At 39.1% G+C, this 21,052-nt stretch overlaps 1 protein-coding gene across 1 annotated transcript in view; it reads right to left on the bottom strand.

The window, feature by feature from the left end:
- Positions 1-21,052, bottom strand: part of LOC103807162 (histone acetyltransferase KAT6B-like) — a gene marked incomplete at its 3' end in the record, with an annotated part of 77,879 nt that overhangs the window by 40,334 nt on the left and 16,493 nt on the right. The gene's annotated exons all lie outside the window — the stretch shown is intronic.

The raw sequence follows: 21,052 nt of genomic DNA on the forward strand, positions 1-21,052 counted from the left end.
GAGCAAGTCGAAAGGACAAGTACTTTTGCATCACAACAAATACTGTATTCTTTACAGACAGAACACTCGAAATACTACAGGCTACTTAGTTAATGTATCAGTTAATTGAGACTGAGTTTGTTTAGCAAGACCATGAAGTGCAAGCTCAGGAATCAAGGAATGCATTCCGAAGAGGATTTTCCTTGAAAGACGAATAGGTCATCAATGGTTTATGACATTGGCTTATGGAATTCATTCCTCTTAAATGCTTTTAAAGTTTCATTGCCACATTAAAAATAAGACAAAGAACATCTCTATACCATAAGCCACCAGGAGACAAAACAGCAGCTGTAAGTCAAAACTGCTGTTAACATTTTGATTCTGCAAGTGTTTCCTAACATCACCTCTCTCCCAAAAGCTCAGGGGAAAGAAGCTGCACTAAGATCCCCAAAACATCAGCTTTAATTATACAATCTTTCATGCATTGTCAATGTTCTCCTTTGCAACAATTGCAGAAAATACCCATAGGTACAGAATGAAGTAAAAATATTTGTGGGTTTTGGTTTTTTTTCCCATCATGTCATTGTCTCTAGAAGGAAGGACATTGCAAGAGTATTTTCCTACATTTTAAGACTCCAATTTCCTGGGAGAAAGCTATGGTCTCCTGCCCATAATGTCAGTTAATCATGCAGTACAGTCACTACTCCAGCACTGCTTTCAAGGAAAAAAAAAAAAAAATCAAGACCTTCACAAAGACATCTCCTCCCCCATCTGAATTTGCAGAATCATGGAACAGTTTGGGTTGAAAGGGACCTTAACGACCATCTAGTTCCAAACCCCTGCTGTGGGCAGAGACACTTTTCACCAGACCAGGGTGCTCAAAGCTCTATTCTACCTGGTCTTGAACACTGCCATGGATGGGGCATCCCCAGCTTCTCTGGGCAACCTGTTCCAATGCTTCACCACCCTCACAGTAAAGAATGTCTTCCTAATATCTACTCTAAACCTTACTCTATCCCTTTCAATTCAACCCGTTCTTAATCCTTTTAATTTAAAGTCATTCCCCTCATCCTATCACTACCTGCCCTTGTAAAAATTCCTTCTCCAGCTTTCTTGTAGGCCCCTTTAGGTACTGTAAGATGCTATAAGGTCTTCCCAGAGTCTCCTCTTCTGTAGGTGGAACAAGCCCAACACTCTGACTGTCTTCATAGAAGAGGTGCTCCAGCCTGCTGATTGTCTTCATGGTGTGCTGACCAGCACCCTCTAAAGCACCTGTACTGGAGGGGAAAGGTGGAGTGGAAGTATAATGGAATAGAGAAGTAACCAGCTTAGACAAAAGGCATCCCCCATACAGCCTCCTAAAACCATCGTCTCTTGAATTCACTGACTTTACCCCAGATTACCTCTGGTCAATCTTCTCTGGATACACCTTCTATGGTGTGTCCAGAAAAGGAGATAAATACACAGTAAAAATTTAAATTGATGTCAAGTCAGACAATAGAGAAACAACAGAGTCCTGAACACTGCCAAGGATGGAGGTTCAACAATCTCTGGGCAGCCTCTTGATTTTTTCAAGAATAAATCTTTCTATTAACCATTACAAGCACATTCTCTAAAAGCTTAAAATTTCTGAAGTCAAACAGAAATAAAAGTCACACAGAACCTACCAGCAAACAAATCAGTGGTGCCATCTAACAGAGTTGCATAAGATCTCAGAGCCATAGTTGCAACTTCTGTTTATACAGGGGCATAAATTTATTACTGCACTAGCTAATCCCCCATTCCCCCACTTGAAATGTATTTCTACTCCACTTCTGAACAATGTACTGGGACATCTTTACAGCTTTTGAATTGAAAGCATCTAAATTAAGCTCGAAACAGCTGCTAGAGCAATAATTCAATGAAGAGCATCAGCTTCTGTTTTGGACGTATATTTTGATTCCTTTCACACTGTCTTTGGACAGCTGATTAAAGTATCCCTGTTTAGAAAACAAACCCCAAAAATTACGGATGGTTCTTAGCTCTTCTAGCGATAGGTAAATAACACCAAAAAGAAACCGAAGAGGAGCTCTGACCCCACCCCTTGGAACCAGGGCTGAATATGCAGTTGGACTACAGTTCTGCAGAGAGTCAGTGTGTCATGGTTGCAGAGACACATATCCCCTAAATGGCACATGAGAAAAAAGGAGGGAAGCCTATAGCACAGTTTTAGTCAAAAGGAATCAGCTCTGTGGAAGTAACATAACAAATTATTATTAATTCACTGTCAGCAGTGGTTACACCAAGTTTATAGAGACAGAAGGAACCTCTTTCCCACCCAAACTCCCAAGTACACTGGAGACAGAAGTGAGAAGACTGCACATTAACTGTCGAAGTGAAGAGTTTCTGGAACACTGCAACATAAAGCAATTTACAAGCGATAGTCAGTCTTCATTCCATGCTCTAATTTAGCAGAGCTAATGAACACGCACTCATCTGTACTTGATCTGCTCAGAGATCAAAGCAAGCATAATTTCTCTGAAAAAAACTTCACTATTTGCCCTAGACACCAGTTTAGTATTTTAAAGTAATTCCAAAGCAATTCTATTCTAAGACAACATACCCACAAACTAATATGCTATTCATAGTTTTAGACTATCCCACCTTGCTTTACCTCGAAGAAATGTAACACCTTTTTAAACTGGCCTTTCTACTTATCAGATATATCAGGAAGAGTTAAGGGAGACACCTTCATTTTATTCCAGTTTGCAAAAGTGATCATCTGGCAACCAAACCCTTTCACTTCTAAGAATTTATGCCTATTAGGTAAGGATAAAAACTGTTTGGACTGTGCAGTTCAATGAAAAATTGATCAAGATAATTTGGTCATGTGATTGTGGGGACACCAGAAATACCAAATTTCTATTTTGACCAGGGCAGGGTAAAAGGGAATTTTTCAGTGTCCTAAAAATAGGTTCCTGAGCCTAAAAACCATTCAGCATTTGTCTCCTACAGCAACACATCATCTCTGCACAGATAGCTTATGTGGACAGAAGTACTGAGTTTAGTTTATGCTACTCCATCAGGTGAAATAACTAATGCTAGAAAGAGCATTTCTGCATAGCAATACATATGTACAGTAGTCTTAAGCCCATTAAATGCATATTTGAAACAACACCTGTCATTGAGACTATTTTATAAACCAGCATGCAGCTCTAATGTACACCTCCCTGGTGCACGGAAGGACCTTCCCTGAAATTCAGACTATAAAAAAAGGTTTGTCTACACAATTACATTATGATGTATGTGTAATTTATGTTGAGAGTTTAAGTGTACCAGTATTTTCTTCTAAATACTCTAGCCATCTCCTCTCTAAGAAGGAAAGCCATAAAAATTAGCTTGAAGAACTGAAGTCTTACACACATATTATTTTGCCTCCTGAACACTTTTTAAACCTGCATCTTTCCCAGCAGTTCCTCAACTGTAGCTATGCAAAAAGAACAGCATGCCAGAGCTTCAAACTCTTACACTGCCATCTAAGCATCAGGAATCTAATCACAAATCAAAAGTTACAATACTTAATGATGCTAGAAAAAAAGAGCTGAGTAACTTCTGTGAACACGCAGACTTAACTTATACCCAATTAATCTAATGTAATGGTCCTCAAAATTCCCCAAATACATACAACAAATTGAGTTGGAGCAACAAAATATACAACATGGTCAAGACAACAGGTTTATATCCAGATTAGCAGGGAGGCAGGGGAAAGGGGAAATGTGCACTCAAGTGCATACACTTGAATTCTGCATATAAGGCAAAGGAGCCAACTGATGCAACCATCATCTCCGGACAACACCTACAGCCAAGCATTTAAACTGATTTTCCATTTCTAGTTTGCCAATTAAGTACATAATAATCTGATCACAAGAAGTGTATAAAGCAAGACTGAAGGGTACACAAACACGACCAGCAAACATTCATTTTTCCCCAGGGGTTAGGTGTTGGGACCAGTTCTCTTTAATGTCTTTATTGATGATTTGGATGAGGGGATTGAGTGTACTATCAGCAAGTTTGCAGATGACACAAAGCTGGGGGGAGTGTTGATCTGCTGGAAGGCAGGAGGGCTCTGCAGAGGGACCTGGATAGGCTGGAGAGATGGGCTGATTCCAGTGGGAGGAGGGTTAACAAGGCCAAGTGCTGGTCCTGCACTTTGGCCATAACACTCCCGTGCAGCACTACAGGCTGGAGACAGAGTGGCTGGAGAGCAGCCAGGCAGAAAGGGACCTGGGAGTTTGGATAGACAAAGTCGAACATGAGCCAGCAGTGTTCCTGGCCTGGATCAGGAACAGTGTGGTACAGGACCAGGGAGGTGATTCTGCCCCTGTACTCAGCACTGGTGAGGCCACACCTTGAGTACTGTGTGCAGTTCTGGGCCCCTCAGTTCAGGAGGGATATTGTGGTACTGGAGCAGGTCCAGAGAAGAGCAACGAGGCTGGTGAAGGGACTCGAGCACAAGTGCCATGAGGAGAGGCTGAGGGAGCTGGGGCTGTTTAGCCTGGAGAAGAGGAGGCTCAGGGGAGACCTTACTGCCCTCTGCAACTACCTGAAATGAGGCTGTAGTCAGGTGGGGGTTGGTCTCTTCTCCCAGGCAACCAGCAGAAGTACAAGAGGGCACAGACTCAAGCTCTGCCAGGGGAGGTTTAGGCTGGATATTAGGAAGAGATTTTTTACAGAGAGACTAATCAGGCATTGGAATGGGCTGCCCAGGGAGGTGGTGGATTCCCCATCCCTGGAGGTTTGCAAGATGAGACTACATGTGGCACTTAGTGCCATGGTCTGGTAACAATGGTAGGGCTGGACTTGATCTTTGAGGTCTTTCCCAACGTGGTTGATTCTATGATTCTACGATTCATGCTTTAGTAGTAAATTCGAGGGTCATGGAGGGAGGACACATCTCCCTCTCAACATTAACCTTCCTGGAAGACTTTTACATCTCACAGTTAAGACAAAAGAGCAATAGAGAAATACACCAAGAGAAACCAGTGAAACAACGTATTGCAGAACAGGAACAATACTGAAATCACTTTTGACTCTTTAAAGCTTAGTACGAAGCTTCTGTACGAAGCTGCTAAAACATATTGCAAAAGGAAGGAAGATTGAGCTTAACCCAGTGGAACTCTCCCAAAACAAGTCACCAATAAAACGTTAAGATGTGTCTCTTGGATCAGTCTAAGTAACAGTCTGAAGTGAAGAAACTCTTAGAAAATCCTTAATTCCCTCACTCACAAGCAGAGAAAAAGCAGAAGAGATAGCAGGAGCTATGTCCAATGCTTAGGCTTAACAGTTATTACAATGCCTTGCTGAAAGAGGTAAACATTTTAAAAACCAAAATGGGTGTTACTGCCAATAAGCTATCGCTACCTTTTGTTTATTACTTATTATACCTAAAAGAAATATTGGCCAGAAAATAATGCAAAACTAAAAGTACATTTTTAGTATAAACTTCTATGAATATTTGGAGGGGATATTTTTATAATCAGATAAATCACCTTTTTACGACGCAAAGAAACAGATGGTGTAAAACATGAAAATATGGGACAGAGTTAATATGACCCTGACCCTGGACATAAGCACTGCAGTAAAACCTATGACCTTTCATAATAGAAATTGAATACAAGAGTAACAGTAAAGCAGCTTTTTATGAAAGAACCCCAATAAATGTACAGTATGTTAGACAACATTACTTTCAATCAGTTCTTTTCTACACCTATTTCTCACCCAATTTTATTTCACTATCAAAACCAAGTTGCTCTTTTAACATGTTCAATTAAAAAAAAAAGTAAGTTTAAAGCATTAAAATTATAAACCTATTAGGAAACATAACAGTGGAGCAATTTCTTTGGTCTGGTCATTCCAACTGGGATCTTTGTAGAGTAAAAGGAGTAATGCCACAATGATCTTATGCAACTAAACCAGGTGAGTGCTCATGCCTAACTCCTAGATTCTGGCAAGCAATGTTTATGCCCTAAGTTCCTGGCATGGTCCAGCTGATGAAATTCAAATCCCCTTCTCCAGCTGCCAACCGAAACAGATATGACCAGCATCTGTTTCACTACCGGACTGCAATTTTGCATGATGAAGTTTGTGGTCTCCCCTCTTCTTTCCTTCCTCCCTTTTCTATTCCCAAGAGGAACCTTGTAGATTTTGATTTCCACTCAGTTTTGTTATACCAACATCTAAAGTGACTCTAGTTTTTCTCCAATTTTGCTGGATTTATCAGAGTAACTGCTTTCTGACAATATATGCACACCCTACAAAGTCATCTCTTTCCAAGTAAGTCATTGAAATGAAACACAGACCACAATCAAACCAGTTTCAACTTCTCAGATCCCAAACAACTTCTCTAACTTTTAGCTCATGCATCGAGCATTGTGATAGCTTCTCTTCAGCTGCATTGTAACAGCTATCAGATCTCCCGCTCTAAGGACAGCATTTCAGTTTTTGAAGAAACTAGATACAAGATGGTGCAAAATTTTCTTCACCGGTTGTGCAGATTTATCTCTAACATGGCCTGCCCAAAGTAAGTTACAATGAAAATCCAAGATGGCAACGTTCTCATCGCACAGAGTCTGGACTTGCTATATCTTGAAGCAACTCCTATTCCCAAATCAACAACAAAAAATACCCCATCACTGGCTAATTTGAGGATTGTGTGAGGCAGTGGTTTTGTTTTTAAAACAGCAGATTATAAATCAGTTTTCAACAAAATTCTAACACTCATGCACACTGACAACTCAAGCACTTCATCATCAGATTTTTCAGGGGAGTGGGAAAGGCAGAAGTAGACAGGGAAGGAGGATGGATTTTGGCATTTCTCAAAGTCTGACCTGCAGTCTGTTCTGACAATATGATTTCTTAGTGTGAATTATCATTGGCATATATATTTGGAGAAGGCTCTGTGGATCACACTAAACAAAGAAATTAAGATTTCCACACAGGATCTTTCCACGATGTCTTTCTAGAAGCGCATGCAACTGTATTTTTACAAAGTAGAAAATACGTACACTGTGCAAGAAAGCCCCTCAATCCTACCCCCTAGGGCCACAACCCTAAAAACTGATGAGATTAAGTGGTAACAAGGATTCAAGAGCACAGTATTGCAAGCACAGCCTTCTGAGATGTTGTCACCCCTCACAGCTAAGTCATGTGAACAGGCTGAACAAACCCCAGAACACTCATGTAGCCAGGAACAGAGATGTGATGGCACTCTCCACTACTGCTGCCAAAACACTGGCTAGGCAATAGAATGTTGGCATTTAGTCCTCCCTTTAACTGCCATTTATCAAATAATGACTGGGAAAGAGGGTCCTCCCATCCTATATTCAAGATGCCATTCCTATTCCTTAAGTGTAAGAATCAACCACACCAAAAAAAAAGATTTGAATGCAAAAGTCAAAGCAGACTGAAATCCCAGAAAACATTAACAGCAGTGATGCCATCTCATAAATCCTTTTTAGCCTGGTATTATATGAGAATCAGGAGATCAAGTGTTAGACAAGCCAGCTCAAAGTTAATGCTCTACCCCACAATATCCCAAGAATCTTTTTTTTTTTCCTTCTGAAATGAAAAGAGAAAGGAAGAAAAAAGTTAGCTTTACAAAGAATCTGTAACATGATACAGATAGCTGTAGATGTACCAGGGGAACGAGATGGGACTTAAACATGAATTAACTGCCTGTAGCTCCAAAACATATGTATGTAGCTCAGTGCCAAACATAAGCACCAATCAGACACCAAAACATGGGAAGAGGAACACCCCACTCTCCACCACCAGTGAGGACATCAGCATTACTTCCAGTGCCCAGACTAGAGAGCAACAGAGAACAATGATTTTGGGAATTAGAGAGAGGAGATGTATATCATTTTACAGCTATTTACATCTGTTGTACAGATAGATCTGGTTCATCTTTACTAGATGCATTTAATTTGGTGCAGATCTATATAATAAAGCATCTATTTTTAAAGTATCATTAGACTGTTATTAGCTACACAAAAACACAGTATTGGATTCCCCCCATGCCACCTCCCCCCAGCAATACTCCACTTGATACTCATTCATCTCCAGGATTATCATATAACTACCAGTTTAAAGCTGGATCAATGTTTTTTCACTTCACTGAACAATCCAATCAATAGCAACAAGGACATTCTGCTGTCAAAAGCAAGCTGCTGCTCATGCTGCTAGTCCCCCCTGGGCTTGGTGTTACAGAGCTATGTTAGACAGATCCTACCACGCAGCACTCAATGTGACACTGATCAGTCTGTAGGCACAGAGCAAGGTATTGATACTAAGTGTACAGCTAAATCAACACAGCTAATTGCTTGCACCTTCAGAAAATAAAGCTGTAGCCATGACAAACAGGTGGTAAAATTCTTTGCACCTCCTACTGAGGAAACTAACCTAGTCTGATTTCTGGTTTAATTACCTATGCATGTATTTATTTTTCGGGAAGGCAAAGCAAATGGATGAAGAAGATTACAAGTAATTCAGGTGCATTTCTCTAATCAGTATTACGTATGTAAATTTTCAGTGTTTTCATGCCAAGCACTGGAAAGCATAGCAGTCTCACTACGACTCTGCAACTTCTGCAGAGCTCTGCAAATCAAAAATAGTACACTTTTCAGGCAAGAATAATGTTTTGTACTTATATTACACAAGTTCTAAGAGGATGGTGGGTCATTCGTATATACAAGACATTTCAGCTTAATCTCTTACAAATACATGTCAAACAGTGCAACCAAAGCAAAACCTACTCACTGGGCTATTTTGTATTCAAGTCTGTCTGTAGCAACAACAAGAAAAGCACAAAAATATGAGAGTTTAAATTGGACTCCTGGATCATTTTACTAAGTAAAATTAAGCAATTCCTAGCTTTGCTGCATCTTTCGTTAAGGTACACAAATGGAAAAACTGAGCTTTTGAAACCAGCTCTGCATAATGTGAACAGCATGGAAGAGAAGAGGCCAGAAAGGCCAGAAACATCACACCAAAGAAATTAAAGCACTGCTCCTTACTATGTCTGGCTATCCTAGCAGGCTAATTGCACAGAATATGCAGATTCTGTGTTTAAACAAGATGGTGAAATCTGCTTCTGTCGCTACAGAAGCAGAAAAACAACACACAGATTTCCCTTCTTATTTTAGCTATGAAATATCTCTTAAACTCACGAGATTTTCAAAGTATTTAGTTTTGTATGAAGAAACATTCGCTTACCCTAGAGTCTTGGACATTTATGAACAGTTTGTATTCCAGAACAAAACATCTAGTGAAATCTGGATTACCTGTTTCCTTCACTGCCTCCTGATCTCCAGATTCTCAAAATGTATCCCCGTGCTCACACTTAAAACCTCAATATTCCTCCTCCTTGGTATTTACTGTGGATCTCCAGCTTAGCAAGAAGGAACATGTGCCACACCAAACCAGTATCATATATGAACTGTTTAGCTGACTAAACCACCTCTACCCTTATCTGAAGTATCAAAACCAAGGATGCAGATAGAGCTGTCCTTCCTCCTCTTTCAGCAATAATCATTCCAAAGGCATCTACTTGCCACTCTCAATCTCCATAAAACCTACTTGTCATTTTTGGTTGAGTAGAAGCTTTGATCTTGCCATTAATTTCAACTTTACTGAGGGAAGAAAATGGGCAAAGTACATCTGAATGACACTGACTGCAATTGCAATGGAACTGCAATTGTTCTCTCTTCTTTTTAATACAGGAAAGCAGAAAGTAACCGAGCAAACATATAACCTGAACAAGTGTACTATTTTTCCCCTCACTGAAACTAGCTGCAATACAGCTTCTGTATTTTGGGCCAGATTCACCTTAAGCATCTCTACCCATTCAGGCAGTGTAGATTCAAGATACATTTTGGAAGACACTAGTACTGTTGAAAACAGCTTAGGAATCAGATACTTCCCATCCATAGAAAGCTTGCCAATCTGCTACAACACTGGAATTACATTTTTTCCCCTGTCTGTGGGAATAATGGGGTGGTGGTTCAATCACATCCAAATTAATCAAGCCTGAGTTCAAGCCTCTGTCCTATTAGCAAAATTAGTTGCTACACCTTGGGTCTAACGAAGCAGCCACATCTGTCCCCATGATTCGAGCTGCAATTAACAGGTAGTCAGTCACCTGCAAGGCCACAAGTCCTACCAAGAAAATGAGACAACAGAGGAAACCTGCCAGCTTGCTGTGGTATCACACAGCAACAGTCCTGGGAAACATATTTTTAGCATGTAAAACAAGTACAGCACATGGAGTTCCCTCAAATGTGTTTGAGATGGTTTCAGACACATTTGAGAACTCAAAGATGACTATGTCAAAGGGCAATACCTTCACACACTTCCTGTGCTACAGGGAATCAACAGGCCAGACTGTGGAAACTTGCAAGACCATGAAATAACCCTGATTAAGTCTAAACTGGACACCTGTTCTTGAAGAACTGGGCTGAGACTCCCTGTCATTTACATGAGTCTGCAAGCAGCCAAGATAACCTCCCACAGCAAAGGGCCTGAACCGTATTTTCAACAGGCACCTGGAGGTGAAAAACATGTCATCAGTCTTCTAGGGTAAAACCATACAACAATAAACTGACAAAATGTGTTAGCTACCATTTCAACAGCCAAAGCAGAATCTGAGTAAGATCCACAAAACAGACTGAAACTGAAGCTGAAGCCTTGCCAGAGGTTCCCAATACTAACACACTGTTGACAGCCACTTTCTATCACTGGTGTCTTTATACTCATGCTAGAGAATGAGTAGAAACACAAGCTTCAGAAGAAGCAGGCTGCTGCACAAAACAGTGATGACAGATCAGAGAAGCAAACTCAAGGCTGACAAATCATGATCAAGCTCTCAAACCAAGAAACAGTTAAAATCCCTGAAGATAAGGTGGCAATAAAGTAACGATTAGATGAAAGAACACTTATTTTAGAATTTGTTTTCCTTTCTTCACCCACATAAGTCATAGACCACCCATGCTACCTTCAGCAAGGTTTAGAACTCTGTACAGCTATTTCCTTTTAATGCCTTTGAAAAAAATGACGACCGAAGAAATGGCTGTGTGCTGGTTCCACTCTGGGGCATCAGTCAGTATTACTGTAATTCTTTATAATGCATGGACAAGCTTACCCTGATCCGTTGCTTGATTCTAGAACAGAAGTGCTGAATGCATGCATCCATACGTATCATGTTTAGCAACTGCATCCTAGGAACATGAAGAAAGCTGTAATACGATATCCTACACCAACATAAACTCTATTACATTAAAACTATAATTACCTTACTAAAATTGAGAATAAAACTCACGTTTTGCTACAGTGAGAAAAAGGGATTTTAATGACTGATTGTTTTGTTTGGCATTGTGAGGCACGTTTGTTAGAGCATGTGGTAGCTTCCTTGTGAGTACAGGCGGCCCTTGCCAATATGTACTTTCAAACTATACTAATAGTATTTAGCAACAAACATATGATATTTTATAACAACACTGTAGCTGTAAGTGTTGCTATATTTCAGAATGAAAATTAGTAACTCCAGTTTCAGTATTGTTATTGAAACTATATAGCCTCTGGAATTACTAAAACCCATCCTCAACTTGGGTAAACACGACACTCCAATAAGCTGTCAAATCTGATGGCAAATTTTAACAGCTGCATAGTTCTGCCCAGTCAGTCTTTAAGAAGTCTTAACAGTTTTATTAAGTCTTTGAATATACACATGAATTAGAGCTATGGATCCTGATGTTTTTCTCCCTCTCACTGCAACCCATCTTTGTGGTTACATTTAATGGGTGAGAACTCCTCTGACTCAGGACTTCTTTCAGTATTACACAGCCTACTTCATGTAGACCCCAAACACCATGCTGAAACCTACTTTGATGCTCACTGGTCATATGTCTTCTACTCCACTGCCACCTCTTTTCACAAAAGCTTAGCTAATACAGTGACACTACTTCACAACCACAGAAGCACTTCTTTCCCCAGGTCCCATTCTTTCGAGAAAGATGCCAAAGCAACATTTTCACAGGTACATGCAGAGGAAAAAACAACCAACCAACAATCCCACCAACCAGCAAACAAAAGCCTAAAAAAGCATTCCATTTGCCTTAAACTGATGCAAACTCTGTCTATATTTACTTTTACTTTACTGAGGCCAATCCAATATATACCACTCGAGAAACAGAGATTCCTAACCCTAAGAAAAGTTCTGGCAACAGATCAGCTGTAGCACAGCACTTGCCAGGGGCCTGTCAGGAAAGAATGCTGATGACATCTGAAGAAAGAAGGCACCTCCCAAAATTCCTTCTTTAACTATAATCTAGGACTAGCAGCTATCATACAAAACTTCTTTTGCTATTTATTTCAGTTTTATTACTTCAGCTGATTAAAATCTTTTTAAGCGCAGATACCAAGTTTTTCCACTGCAATAAAAAGCAATCCTGGCCAAGAAAGGATTTGCCCATTAGCCGCACTATCTCCACAAAGACAGCAGCCTTATTAAATTACAACTGTTTGAACAAGGTCAAGCACTCAGGGTTTAATTCAAAGTGTTTCCAGGTATAATGCTGTCAGGTCAACTTAAACAAGCCAACAGAGGCTTTGAGCTTGATTAAATATTAAAACGGAATCTTTCACATCTGTTTTTACCCAAGGATGAAATTACTGTACATCACTTCAACCAGCTCATTAATACACTAAACACATATCTTGCCTCAAAAGGTTACAGGAATATCAATGCTTTCTGAGTGCCTGCAGTGAAACCTACACAACTCAGCTAGAAGTGAGGTCACTGCATACTTTAGCAGGATGTCAATATTTTTTTATAAATGTGAGAGGTAATCAGTTAGTCACAGATATATTTTAAATTAAAAGATGGGAGCCTCCAGTGTAGCTAAATCAGTTGCCTTTGATCTGAACCTTTTAATCGTTCATCTTGCTTTCTTTGATAGATAACTTGATAACAGACACAGAACAGAAAGTTTGATCCAACGGTAATTATTTTTCAAACTGGAGGGCTGTCATGCCCAACTAGAAATCTGTTTCTTAAAAAAAATAAATTTGCACAGCACAAGTTTTAATTGAAACATAAAAAGGTCTATCAGGATCATCTATTTCAACACCTATCATTTCTAATGATACTTTGATGCCATGTTAGGGTAGGGGAGAAGAGAATGCATTTGAGGATACAACTTCTTTGACAATGATAAATACACTGTATCAACTACTCCACATGGCATCTGCAGCCCTCTAAAACACAACCAAAAAAAAAGATACTCCTCTACCATTATCTTTGCATGAGACAGGAGACATTAGTCAAATCATGTTTCCTGACTGCAATCCATAAAATGCACAGAGACAAATGAAAGTCATCTATTTAGAGCAACAGATGTACAAGATGGGACTTGGAAGGGAAGCTATGAAGAGTGTTTTGCATCTAAACTATGCTTATCCCAGATGAGAAAATGGTCTGTGTATTTGCGTAAGCTGAAATTGAAACTAAACTTCTTATCACTTGCAAAATAAATAAAAATAAACTAAAATAGTAATAATTTTTTTAAGAGACCAACTAGCAAATTTGCCAAAAAACATTCAAGTTTTTTATGCAGTCTTAACAGCACTCTCATAGGGCAGGGGAGAAGGAAGACGCTACTTGAATATGTATGTTCTTACATAATGAACAGGAGAAAGCCACTAATAACACTTCTGAAAGGCCTACCATCTATTTCAAGAGTGAGAACTATACATTTTAAGCACTGGTAGTCAATAAGGCATGAGACAATTTGCTTAAGACAAAATAAAATTCCAATACAACACAGTCTTCTACCACCCACTAATTTACACTTGAACAATATAATCAACTAGACCAAACTATGCTTAATGTAAAGTCAATAAATTCCATTTTGGCTGTTGACACAGAAACCTACTGGGAATTAAACACTTGAGGAAATTAATCATTATAACACCCTGGCTCAATGCACATCTATATTGAAATAATTTGGTCTTTAATTCAGTTTATTTGTAGTTGGGTTTAGAGCAGTAAATTTGATAGAAGCAGGCCTCATTAAACCCATCTAGCTCAAACTGCTTTTCATTAAGCTTGGTGTATTTGAACAAAGTCAAAAAATATTCATTTCCTTTAAAACAATTGTGCATTATAAAGTAATCCAAACAAACCAAGAGCATTAATACACAATACAATAAAGGCATTTACATTTGATCTGAGCAACTTTAGTGACCTCTTTGCTTTCAACACATTTTCTTGAGGCACAGAGATACTACTTTCTTACTGACCACAGAAACATGGACAAATAGCAGGAAGACTACCAAAATAAAATTTCTAGAAACTAAGGCTATTCTGACAACCTCACAGCTTCCTGTTTTAAGAATTCTGTTTCATACTTCCCCACAGATGCAGTTTAGCATTGTGGCTCCCAGATTTAGTTACCTTGGAACGCAACAGCAGCAACAGGTGGCTTGTGCAAAGACAGTTTGGGAGACATCACATCCATGTGCTGGGGAAACCTGTGCCAAGTTACCTGACGGTACAGAAGTGACAGATCCAGCTAAGAGAATCATACCAACACTGCTCTCTACATGAATTCAAAACCAGCAGCAACTCTGCAAAAGGTGACAGTAATCACAGCTCCATATGTAGCTGTCAGGACACACTGGAAGTTCTGCAGTCTGAGCATGTCTTCAGCTTGAAGTGTTTATAACCCAGTCCTTCCAGGACACAGCATGACGGTCACTATATTATCACGAGGCCTAATGTCTGCGTCACACACTATGAAAACTTTGGCAAAACAAAGACAGTTACACTAAAAATGTGCTTAAAGATGCATGCTGTAACTCAAGAGCATAATGTTTAGCTTTCTACTCTGTTCTAGTTCAAGAGACAAGGCAGGCAGTACATTCTATGCAAAGGGACTGCTTGCTCTCAGGTAGGCACATAAGGAAAATACTAGATAGTATGAGTAAGCTGATATCTTCACAGAACATTTATATTTTCTCCAAGTACACACACATCTACTTTAGAGAGAGTACATAATTTTTGTGATTTCAAGAGGTGGAGAAATTTTCAAGTTAAGCTTTGACCTTCTCAAGACAATGCTGGGTCCTGTCCCATCCCCCCACTTTCACCCCATGTCCTCACTTTTGGAAACAAACACATACCCGTGTAATTTCAGGCCTTACTATGAGATAAAGTACAATACCCATGCTACGATTGAGTTGTAAATAGCAGTCACATGTTAAACTGGGGTGGGAATGAAGAGTAGGAGAACCTCGCATGAAGTAAAACAGTATCCTTAGCAATTAAGAAAAAATAAAGAAATCCTCACTCACCCTGAGCCCTTATGAAAAGGTTTTCCAATTCTTTAAAACAAAAAACTACCACCAGCCAAGGCTATCTGGTCATGCTGCTTTTGAATCACTCCCAGTTACTGCTACAGAGAGGCAATGAAATTACTCCTGCATGAGAAAATACAGGTCAAGATACATGACACCCCAAGTAACAGAGAGAGGTGCTAGAAAACATGCCAGTGAGCAGAAAAGTACATCCTGACCCTTGCAGCTTTATAGCACTGTTTTCATCAGAGGCAATATGCAAAGCCAGCTACACAACAGCAAACTGCTTCTTTACAGCCTGAAGGCAGAGACATCACCTTCCAGCCTTACTTCCCCTCTTGCAGGAGGAACTACAGCAGAAAGGCCATTGGCTGTGCCATGCCATCTACATGTCAGGAGCAACAGCACTGCCTACGGGAAATGCAGAGTTCCGATCCTCATGAACACAGCACACAGGGTAAGTGATGAAGACTGGCTGTCAACAGGAAGGATAGCAGCAGGTGAGGTTTTGAATTTAAAGTCCTTAAGACTGACCAAAACCCAAGGACCCGTTCTGCAAGGAATATAAAAATCTCTAAAGGCTTGATTATTCAAAAGGCACAATTCTGTAAATTCAAAGTTTTATAGCAAAACAAATTTGAAGGGGAAGGAGAAGCAGCAGTCAGTAAGCTGATGATCAAAGCTGGTTACTTATGATTTTACATGTTATTACAAGATTTCTGTGAATCACCACTGGTAAGCACCGAGACAATGAAAGCTCTCAAGTTCTTCCTGAATGTGCACAAAGCATCAGCTAATTCTCTATCACTTTAGCCAGCAGAATAATTAAGGTGTTCCAGGTAAACATGCAACATCACAAAGTACGAATACTAGACAGAGAGAACAGCATGACTAGTTTGCATTCCTCATAACCTTTAACCTTCCATAAGGTTTAGTCTGCTATACTTTTGTGGTTCCAAGTTCTGAAATGGATTTCAAGTACCTAGAAATCCTTGCCCACCTCCAGAAATAAATATCACAGGCTTACTTGAGTGATGTTCAAGTGACTACCACCTATTCCATAAAGAAGTACAAAGCAAGCACAACAGGGCAACAATCATTCCTAAAGTTCTTACAACCACAAGTAGAACCCACAACCCCCTGAATGGCTGAGTGTCTCTCATCCCTCACACAGCTTTATCTGTAAGTACCTCACAGGTTTGGAACACACTGACACTACAGGTTCCAGGACAATTTTGCTACTGATTTCAGAAGGCCAAAAATGTTAGTAATAAAAATGTGGTTCACTGCAGTTGGAAATGGTGCCATGACATCTGTTACAGCAACTCCACATCTTTGGGCCCAAGTATCTGCAGTTGACTGCAGCTATCACCAAATTACTCAACTGACTTGAAAAGACAAGTGAAAAACCTCAACACTGCTAAAGGGCTGACAGTGTTTGCAGAAAGGACCTTACTGCTCTCAGCTACAAACATTACCATTACAAAGTTTACAGTACACAGATTATTTTTTTTTTACCTTTCTTGCATTCCTTGTAGTCTTCTGGTTTTCCCTTCACTCACTCAATCTTGCACCCTATTTTTCAAATCAAAATCTGTCATTCTTCACAAGACAATAAGGTTGGTAAATCATTGCATAAATGAGAGTGATGCAAATAAAACATTTTGTATATATACACATTTGTGTATGAATATGTTTAAAAATAGAATATCTCAAGGCATACAAAAATCACTTCTGAGAAGAGAAGAAAATTCTCTTCCCTGGAAGCAGTTTAAAACTGTTATTTGCATCAATTCCTGAATCACTGCTGCTAAGCAGCATTAGAATGTAAAATCACACTCCACAGTTTTCTCCTCTTGAGATTTACAGTTAAATGATAAGAAAAATACTTCCTGGTTAAATTGGACAGATAATGCAATACGGCTTTTATCAAACCAATAAATATGTTATAATACACAAGCCTCTGGCCCTAAGAGACTTCCTTCTTCAGGTGCTGGCAGTCTATAAATTAGCTCATTTGTAGCACAGAAAAAGCTTCATAATTAGTACCTAGTTTATCATTAAAACCTTGCATTCACTGTATGATGTCACAGACTACTGAGTCTGGCTCTCATTTACACACTCAATTATTTTCTAGCATCCCAGTACAGTTGATCCTATTATTTCCTATATAATTGACCAACTTCAACAGCTGCAATTCTTCTCTTGTAAATACAGAACATATTGCACATGACGGGATCACAGTTATCACTCTTAAAAAAAATTTCATCTAACACACAGTCTAAGTTTGACAAGGCTTAAGATGCTTTGCCCTGCAGCCAGCAAAAGTTTGATTTAAAAAGCACTGTACAGTAATTAGATTTAAACCACAGAATTACTTGACGTACCACAGTCATTGACTGGTACAGCTTTTATTGCAATAGATTAGACTCATTACTTAAAGACTGAAACGAAGTTGAAGATTCATTTACCTTTAGTACTAGAAATTGATAGATTTACTTTTGATTACAGCTGTGAATGAGACATGCAGACAGAAGTTCTGCAGGTCCAGCCATGCCAGATTCCCCTCTTGGACCAATAGAGAGCAGGAAGTGTCCTAGCTGAGTCAAATCTCAATTAGAGACCAACATGCTAGATTCTCCTAAATCCTTCTGGGAAAAACTAGAATACATGTTCTTAGAATTTCTTCTACCCAAACAGCTTGAAATGGCAATCTCCTGTAGTGCAGACATGAAAGACTATGGACGATTCAGCAAGTACTTAATTTCAAATAGCCATGAGAAATCCCGAGATCTTTTCATCTACTTCTGCAAAATCTTTACAGCCAAGAACAAGACAATCTGAGAAAATACCTGTATTTTGTTTAGCACAAAAGGTCCGAAAGGTAAGAAGTCCTGTCTTATTGGCCCTCAACACATATCAAGAATGGTCTTAATGGCCATCTAATGACTGATTAATCAAAGGAGAATAGTAGTCCAAAAGAAAGAACAGCAACTGTACTATGCTGTAGCATTTATCTTCCAGAGCAAAAAGCAAAGAGAAAAGCAGACTTTTTGAAATCCAACAGTTTGTATACTGCTGTGCATACGCATGGAAGACAACTTGCATAGGAAGGCAGTATTTCCCCCCCACACACTTCCATCCTTTACTCTACAGCATGAAAGTAAATAACACTCCTTTTATGGTTTTTTTCACACCTTGTCTGGAATTTAATGGACAACACCTGTTAACTGCATAATACAGCCTTTTGTTCTGGACTTGTAGGTTTTTTTCAATACTATTTTCACATCAGGTATATTCATGATGGCTTGGAATTTCAGACAATTTCAAGTATTTTTCTTTGTATTGCTAGGAACAACAACAAAGAAAACCCCAAAACACAACAAAAAGCAACAAAGCTGCTTCCTGTTAGGAGGCAAAAGACTTTGCCTTTTAGTTGTTGCACTTTTAACATGTGTCACTTGTCAACCCTGACAGCCAGAAGAGAAAAAGCCTGCTAGCACTCAGGGCATTTTCCTCCAGAAAGAATGTATTTTATCAAGGTTAGCACACTAGCCAAATGTCTCCAGAAGCTTTCACAGGTAGGTGCCCACCAGCACTGATGACAGTTTAAAAGCTGCCTTGAGCATCTGCTGCTGCAGTGGCATTGTCTGAAGCATCTTTCAAACAAAGCTATATGATCTGCAGGGAAAAGGAAAAGAGGAGGGAGGATTCTGCCTCAAAACCTGTACACTGCATTTTAGTTTTGATTTGGCATTCTTGTTTAAACCATTAAAGATACTTCAGGTTTTTAACCCATTAAAGAATGCAAACACTAAGTCAATATGGATCTTACATATGAAAACCTGTACTGACCAAATTCATAAAGTCTTCAAAAACCAAAGCAAACACCTCACCCAGTTCTACAGGATGGCCATGAGATGCAGCAGCATTAGCAGTATAACCAAGCTCCACAGCACATCATCCTTTCCTTCCAGCCTAGTATTTTATTACTTAGCATAAATTATTTTAGCATTTATCAGTGTATCGATTATGACACATTTGTGTTAATCTGCTACAAATGCAAAAGCAAACCAGCAGCAAAGTCTTACAGCAAAAGAATGGTACTTTAACCACATATGGCATTTCAATTCCAGTATGCTCTAACTTAAGGAAGAAACTTACCTTTGTGGTAGAATGTTAGGCAGAAAACAGGAAGTTTGAACCACTCCATTAAAAATATTTAAGTATTTGTGTTCAAGACAAAAATTCAAACAAAACAACCTTAAGAGAAATGTATTCTTTTGACACAGATAAGATGGCTAGTGAGGCTAGTGTTCAGAGTGACCACAAAATTAATTCCAAGTTAGCAACCAACATACATTAGTTAATATCATACACAGAGAGAGGTGAGGTTAACAGCATGGTCCTCTATAAGGAAAGGTTACTTTAGAACTTGTTATATCCTGGAGAAGAGTTAGTATCTTCTTGAATCAGGTATGTTATTTCAGACATTAAACACAATACTACCAAAGTGCTTCTGCAGCATAACTCAGGCTACTCAATTCTGAGTAATGTGCCATTAACAAAATTCCATCTTTTTTTATTTGTTCGCAGAACAGCTCTTTCCTGTAATCTAGGTAAAAGCCTTTCCACCCTCAAACTGAGCATCTGCAAGACACCTCTCAAGACAGAATCTTCTCCCGAGTCAGAATAATTAAGCATTAAATTAAGCTCTAAAAAAACTGTCTTCACTGCATTCATTTGGTCTTTGATTCTACTCTAATGGATCATCTATTTAACTTAGTCAGAATTTAATCCAGTGTTACAACTCATGATCAAAGAAAGATTATTTTAATCCAGCTATAAAAGCTTGAGCTCTTGAGCTAACACAGCAGACAGACTATCCTAAAGCTTCACCTGTGCTACTACCACTGCAGATCCTGCAGCACAACATACCATAAGACAGGACTCATCAGTCCCTTCCCAGGATTTTGGAAACTTAAACAGCACCTTAAACCTGCACTTTCTAGTCAATTCTACTTTAGTCAAGAACTACACACATACAGTCAGGGCCTAAAGACAGTTATTTTTGTAAGCTGTGTGAACTGATGGTGGAAGGCAGGTAGGTAGGTGGGAAAATGTGGTGCCAGAGAAACAGGTGAGAAAAATATTTTTTTCCTCCTTCAGCAGATGAACAGTCCAACACTTTTCATGCATGTTTCTCATTTTCCCCAAATTATTTTAGGCTAAGTATTAAAATATTGAACTCTGCAAAAGAAGCTAATTAAGATTATGACACAACAGGAAACATCATGAACTGTGTCCTATACCACAATGATAAACTCACTTTACAAACTTGTTGGCTTTTTCCTTCCCCTGATTATGAGCAGTCAAACCACAAAACCTATGTTAAGATCTTATCAGTTAAGGTTCCCTCATGGGAACAGTTCAAGAACAGTTGTATAAAGAAATGAACACTGCTCAGCTTCAAATTTCTGAAGTAGTCACAATTTAGAAGAATGAAATATGTCAATCTTGACACATTATTTGGGCTTCATCTATCACTTGTGCTATTTATATTAAAGTCTTCCTAATTATCACTCCGGACAAACATTCAAAGCAACTACAAAAGTAACAAAAAAACCAGTGTACTGTTTTCAGTGATGCTTTTAGCACTTCAGAAGTATAGAGTCTGAATACA

The sequence above is a fragment of the Acanthisitta chloris genome, unplaced genomic scaffold, assembly GCF_000695815.1.
Source record: "Acanthisitta chloris isolate BGI_N310 unplaced genomic scaffold, ASM69581v1 scaffold23368, whole genome shotgun sequence".
NCBI classification, from domain to species: Eukaryota; Metazoa; Chordata; class Aves; order Passeriformes; family Acanthisittidae; genus Acanthisitta; species Acanthisitta chloris.